This window comes from Mandrillus leucophaeus, unplaced genomic scaffold (assembly GCF_000951045.1).
Source record: "Mandrillus leucophaeus isolate KB7577 unplaced genomic scaffold, Mleu.le_1.0 Scaffold368, whole genome shotgun sequence".
Taxonomy (NCBI): Eukaryota; Metazoa; Chordata; class Mammalia; order Primates; family Cercopithecidae; genus Mandrillus; species Mandrillus leucophaeus.
Window position 1 is genome coordinate 2,696,661 of NW_012103898.1, and position 7,433 is coordinate 2,704,093.

Consider the following 7,433-nt stretch of genomic DNA (forward strand, 5'->3'; position numbering starts at 1 on the left):
AAGTCTATTAATATATGTTCCCTTAGGGACCTATAAGAACAATAACTAACCTCACACACTATTAATCAAACTCACTTTTGTTGACTTTGTCAATATGTACTGAAATTACTGATTTATTATTTTATTACCTTATTCGAAATGTCCTACACAAAATCCATAGATCTACTTTAAAGCCTTTTGCAAACAGCCAGAGTGATCTTTGGGAAAAGCATATGATTTAGAGGCATAAAACCCAGGTTCTACTTCTAGTTCTGCTTCTTACTGGTTCTATGATCACAAATAAATTATCCAACTTTCTGAATACAAATTTTCTTACTGGCAAAATGAATGTAACAATATCTAATTCATGTGGTTGCAAAGATTAAATGAGATCATATACATGCAAATTACTTTGTAAAATCTATGGAATTATGCCACCAAAAGGCTCCTAGAACTGATAAAAATGACTTCAGTAACGTTTCAGGATACAAAATCAATGTACAAAACTCAGTAGCATTTCTATACACTAATGAAATTCAAGCTAAGAGGCAAATCAAGAACACAACCCATTTGAAATAGCCACAAAAAAAAAAAATAAAATAAAATACCTAGGACTACATCTAACCAAGGAGGTGGAAGATCTCAACAAGGAGAACTACAAAACACTGCTGAAAGGAGTTATTGATGACACAAATAAATGGAAAAACACTTCATGCTCATCAATCAGAAGACTCAAGATCATTAAAATGGCAATACTGCTCAAGCAATCTACAGAGTCAATGCAATTCTTATCAAACTACCAACATAATTTTTCACAGAATTAGGAAAAAAACTATTCTCAATTTCATATGGACTCAAAAAAGAGCCTGAATAGCCAAAGCAATCCCATGCAAAAAGAAAAAGCCAGACCCATTACATTACCCAACTTCAAACTATACTATAAGGCTACAGTAACCAAAACAGCGTGCTATTTTGGTACAGAAACAGATACATAGGCCAATGGAAGAGAATACAGAACCCAGAAGTAAAGTTGTTCACTCATACCCATCTGATCCTTGACAAAGTTGACAAAAATAAGCAGTGGGGAAAGGACTTACTATTCAATAAATGGTGCTAGATTAACTCGCTAGCCATATGCAGAAGAAAATGGATCCCTACTTTTACCATATATAAAAATTAACTCAAGATGTATTTAAGATTTACACGTGAGATGTAAAACTATAAAAATCTTACAAGAAAACCTAGGAAATACCATTCTGGACATTGGCCTAGAGGAAGAATTTATGACTGAGTCCTCAAAAGCGATTGCAACAAAAACAAAATTGACAAGTAGGACCTAATTAAACTAAAGAGCTTCTGCATAGCAAAAGAAACTATATTTTTTAAAAAAGAGTAAACACACAATCTACAGAAAGGAAGAAAATATTCACAAACTATACACCCAACAAAAGTCTAATTTCCAGAGTCTATGAGGAACTCAAACAATTCAACAAGAAAAAAACAAATAATCCCATTAAAAAGTGGGCAAAGGACATGAATAGGCACTTCTCAAAAGAAGATATGTAAGTGGTCAACAAACAGGAAAAAATGCTCAATATCACTAATCAGAGAAATGCAAATCAAAACCAATCTCACACAAGCCAAAATGGCTATTTTTTTCAGAACAGGGGACTTCATTGATGGTATACAACAAAGTATGATTCCCTAGGCCCCTCTCTTTTTAGAAGGTATGACATGTAAACTGTGGCAAGGGAGATTCTCAGTGTGGTGCAGGACTGAGGACATCTCTCTTCCTCTGGAGATCTTGCTGGGGCTGGTGGCCTGGAGGTTCTTATTCCTTGGAGCTCATGTAGACCATGAGGTTCACCACCTTGTTGCTATAGCCAAAATCCTGATCATACCAGGAAATGAGCTTGGCATAGTGGTTGTCAAAGGTGATGCTGGCCCCAGCATGTAAGATGGAAGAGTGAGTTTCATTGTTAAAGTTGGAGAAGACAACCTGGTGCTAAGTGTAGCCCAGGATGCTCTTGAGGGTGCCCTCTGATGCCTGCTTCACCTTCTTGATGTAATCATATTTGAAAGCTTTCTCCAGACAGCTAGTCAGATCCATGACTGACACATTGGTGATGGGGACATGGAAGGCCATGCCAGTGAGCCTCCCATTCTGCTCAGGGATGACCTTGCACACAGCCTTGGCAGGGCTACTAGATGCAGGGATGATGTTCTGGAGACCCCCAAGGCAGTCCTGCCACAGTTTCCCAGAGGGTCCATCCACAGTCTTCTGGGTGTGGCAGTGTGGCAGTGAAGGCCATGGACTGTGGTCATGAGTCTCTCCATAATGCCAAAGTTGTCATGGATGACCTTGGCCAGGGAAGCTAAGCAGTTGGTAGTATAGGAGGCATTGCTGACAATCTTGAGGCTGTTTTTGTATTTCTTATGGTTTATGCCCATCACAAACATGGGGGCATCAGCAGAAGGGCCAGAGATGATGACTGTTTTGATTCTCCCCTCTAAGTGAGCTCCAACCTTCTCCATGGTAGTGAAGATAATGGTAGACTCTACAACATAATCACTGTTGGCATCACCCAATTTGCTTTTGGTGGGATCTCACTACTGGAAAATGGAAATGGGATTTCCATTGATGAGAAGCTTCGCATTCTCAGCCTTGATGGTGCTGTGGAACTCGTCATGGGTGGGATCATACTAGAACATGTAGGTACCATGTGATTGAGGTGAAGGAAGTAGTCATTGATCATGACAAAATCTAAATCTACTTTTCAAGAGTTAAAAGCAGCCTGGTGACCTGGTGTCTAATACAGCCAAACTCATTTACTCCACCCTTCACTTTCTCCATAGCGTCTCAGGGATGTGGCTGGCACTGCACAAGAAGATGTAGCTGTCTGTTGAATGGGAGGAGCAGAGAGCCAGAATGGCTGCTATTAACAAATCAAAAAATAACATATGCTAGCAAGGCTGTGGAGAGAAGTGAAGACTTATAAACTGTTGGTGGAAATATAAATCAGTTCAGCCACATGGAAATGGGAGATTCTCAAAGTTTAGAGATTTCTCAAAGAACTTAAAACAGCACTACCATTTAACCTAGCAATTCCGTTACTAGGTATATACTGAAAGGAAAATAAATTGTTCTATCAAAAAGATACACATACTTGTATGTTCATCATGGCACTATTCACAATAGTAAAGACGTGAAATTAACCTGGGTACCCATCAACAGTGGACTGGAAAAGGATAACGTGGTACACATATACCATAGAATACTACACAGCCATAGAAAGAACAAAATAATGTCTTTTGCAGCAACATCGATGTAGCTGGAGGCCATTACCCTAAACAAATTAACAGAGAAAACAGGAAACCAAATGCCATTTGTTCTCACTTGTAAGTGGGAGCTAAACATTGGGTACACATACACATAAAGATGGGAACAATACACACTGAGGATTTCTAGAGGATGGAGGGAGGAAAGAGGGGCAAGGGCTGAAAAACTATCTATTGGGTACTGTGCTCACTATCTGGGTGACAGGATCATGTGTACCCCGAACCTTAGCATCATGCAATATGCCCATGTAGCAAACTTGTACATGTACCTCCCAAATCTAAAATAAAAGTTGAAATTATTTTTAAAAATCTACAGAGCTGTTAATATATAGTGTCATTGAAGTTATTAAAAAAGTAATTAAGAAAATAATTGTACATTATAATTAAAATGAATATGCCACCATTTCTTGACAAGTAGCTCTTCTCTCACTAGTATGGTTTACCTAGGATTATAGATTTACTTACATCCAGACTCTAAAGGGGTGACTTAAGGGAATCATAGTAAGACACAAGAATTGTGAATATGCCAATTTCACACTCCTGGGGTCTAATTTGGTCTCCCTGCTTAGACCAAACCTGGAGGACGATTAAGAAGATGTTTACCCAAGGAAAGAATGCAGCAACAGGTCCATAGAGAATACAAAAGGTTGTAGTCTGTGTCAAGGAATCATACCCTGGAAAACATAAGGAAACTATGAGGGTAAAATCACTTGTTGAAATTTGAGGAGATTCTTCCCTGTTAAATCTAGAATGACAGAAAAGTGAGAAGCCATGAATACTGGTCCGAGAAGGAGTCATATCTTGTTTATATAGTCCCCATGTACAAGTGGGTATTTATGAACGCTATACGCTGCAAATACAAACGAGGAATTGAGGCGAGACATGATACTTTGAGGAAACACTATCCTTATCTCAAAAGGAAAATAACCCACAAAAACAAAAAAGGAAGCTTCTTAGCCTAATTCTTCATTGATTTCTAATTCTTCATAATTTACATTTTCATGGAATTTGCACATAATATTGCCAGAGCCATTATGTTTACTGCTACAAATGGATTGAATCTGTATAATTTACACTCTCTTTCCAACATCTTTTATTCACTCCTCAGAGCATAACTGGCTGAGAAGAGTAGTCAAATGTTCCTGGAGAAGCTGTTCATGATTCCTTAGCACTTTCTTGAGAAATGTATAAGCCTCCTAGTCTCCAATTATACATAAATATATTATGTCAAATATATATATATACACATATATTCACTATGTAGTGCTATTTTCCATAATTAATATACCTTAGTCCACCCCTCAAGAGAAACATTTACTAATTCATCCCTTGGGAAGGCATATTTCTAGTCAAGGAATTCCTACACTTAACCACTATTGCCTGTAAAGTTCTAAGCACAGGGCCTGGCACAAAGAAAACCCTCAATAAAAGTAAACTATTATTACTGCTGTTGTTTAATTGCACCCTTCTTAAAGTGTGAAGCAGAAATTCGTGCATGGTAAGAGTATGCCCTTCCTTTCCTGAGCACCTCATTAAAAGCCACCTTATTAACACTTGGCTATCTCCCCGGGTGCTGCAGTCCTGCAACTTCCCACATAATCAGGGGACCAAATTTTATTCTGAAAACATTTCCTTTGTGTGATGCACTAGTTTCCAGATGACCTAAATTGAAAATATAAAACTCTTTCCCAAAATGCAAGGCTGAGCCTTGTGAGAGTTCTACTTTATGGAATAGTGGAGCAAGCTTAGGCTATGGAAAACTGGGTTCAAATTCTTGTGCAACCATTCACTTAGAGTAACCTTGTGTAAACTATTTCTGTCTCTGAACTTCGAGTTTATCTTCTGTAAAATGAGGATATTAATACTTGTTAATGGTTGCTGTGAAAATTAAATAATGCATTTTTAATAAATATATATCCTTTTATATCTTGCCTGGCATAAGGTAGGTGCCCATCAAATCCTAGCCTTCTTCCTATTTGAGTTTCTTGAAATTATGAGGTTGAAAGCTGTAAAGACCTTCTAACAGGTCTTAAAGAAGTTTTATTTGCTGTGTACTAGAAGTCAGCCCAGGATTCAGTCTAGTTTCTCCTAAAGCTGGGTTATATCAATTTCTGAGTGATGATGAGATGTGCCTGTGTTTCCAGCTGATATACCTGGGCTGGCGGATCCTCATTGGTTTACTTTTCCAAGTGAATGCTTGCTTCAGGCAAACAGTATCAACTCAACGTAAGTAATCTCTGTATCTCTTCTTCTGTGGATCTTGCCTCCAGGTCCTGCTGCAGATTTTTCAGAATGGCTCCTATGCCCTCTGAGGGTCCATTTCTATTTTGGAAACAGCCAAAAATCATTTGAATCCAGACAACAAGGCAGGGGATCAAACTCGAGTAACAAATTCAAAAATTGTTTTCAGCATTGGCGATAGGATTGCCTCCCAGGAAGATGACTTTAAAAACCCACAGCTGGGTGTACCCATGGGTGTGTTTAAAAAATAAAAGAGTCTCTATGTCTTTTCAAAAAGTACTTTCCAGTTGTGAAAATAAATGCATAACATTGTCAGTACATTAGGATGATATTAAAGTGTTTTCCAAGAATTTAGAAATAAAAATCACACACAGCGGCTATGACTCATATACAGTGGATGTGAACCAGAAGAATGCTTGTGAGAGAAACAGATGTGACTTGGATGAACTAGGGGAAGCAGACCTAGATTGTGATACTATTTGGTAAGTGGATATCTAATTAATTACACATGAAGAGGAGGGAACTATGAAGAGCCAGAAGTTGGCAGCGTTTTACTCATCCCTGTCCAGGCTGACAAGTATATACTCTCCCATCATTGGAAAGGTGATTTCTGCTGCAGAGATGGGTGATTTACTGGGTTTCCCCTTAGCCACAATAAAATGTCTCTCAAGACTCACCACCTTCATTTGCTCTGATTCTCAGCAGAAAAGTGTCCTTCTGATAACACTGATGTGCTATCAGGGTGCAGGCTAACCCAGGGCCACAGTGAACTCTCCCAAAAAATCACACATTATAAAGACTCTCATAAAATCGCAGCCCATTGTCGGTCAAAAGTCACCCTTTTTGCCTACAAAATATGCCCATTACTGGAAATCTAAGATTGTAGAAAATTATTCAGAAAATCAAAATCATCTTAAACTCACAACCCAAAGATAATCACTGTTACCACGTTGGTGCATTTCATCTGAACTATTTTTTTTTACATTGCTGAGATCAAATTATACATTCAGTTTTCTATGTTGTTTTTAATTAAGCATTAAAATAGATATTTCTTGAATTATCATAAAATATTCATAAATATAACCATTAAAATTGTATAATACCTTATCGAGTGAATTTTTCAGTATACTTATTAATCCTCTATTGCTGGATATATTGGGTGGTCTCTAAATTTTTGTCGTTGTCCTTTTGTAAAGAACACTGTGATAAGCATACTAGTGCAAAAAGCCTTATTCTCTATTTGGGAGTATTTCCTCGGTTCAAGTCCTCACGGTTAATTTTTAAGCTGACTTACCTCCTTCTTTCTATATTTAATTGCCTATTGGACTCCTCAATTCTAAAATTAACATGGTCAAAGCAGAGCAGTACTGAGGGGGAGACCATCCCTTGCCTCAGTCTAGGCACATTATAGTGTTTTCTGCTTCGAGAGAGACCAATCTTAAAGCACGAGCCAGAAAATTGCTGACAGGGGAAAGTGACAAGGATTGATGGGAGTGGGAAGTTGGTGGGGGACGGAGAGATGGCGGCCCTCATCTCATCCTTTAAAATCTGGGCCTATAGATCTTGGCTATGTAGACTTCGACACCAGTCAGAGCATGTAACACTTCACTCTATTTCAAAATGTATTAGCTCCTTTATTACCTTGTCAATCCTCAGAATAGTCCTGATTCTGGAGTATAGTAGCTTCTAATATCAATCCCATTTTACTGAGACTCAGAAAATGCTTGTCCAAAGCCAGATAAATAATAAAGTTGTACTCAAATCCAGATCTGTTCACTGAGTTTTTAACATTTCTACTTCACAGTGACGTTTCCTCTCCGTAGTTGTGTTGGGGTGGAAGGGAAAATAAACCAGGCTACTAGATCTTTAATTCT

The 7,433-nt window shown here is 38.1% G+C and overlaps 1 pseudogene; it reads right to left on the reverse strand.

The window, feature by feature from the left end:
• Window positions 1-1,810: 1,810 nt before the first annotated feature.
• LOC105546771 lies at window positions 1,811-2,833 on the reverse strand (annotated as a pseudogene).
• Window positions 2,834-7,433: the final 4,600 nt, after the last annotated feature.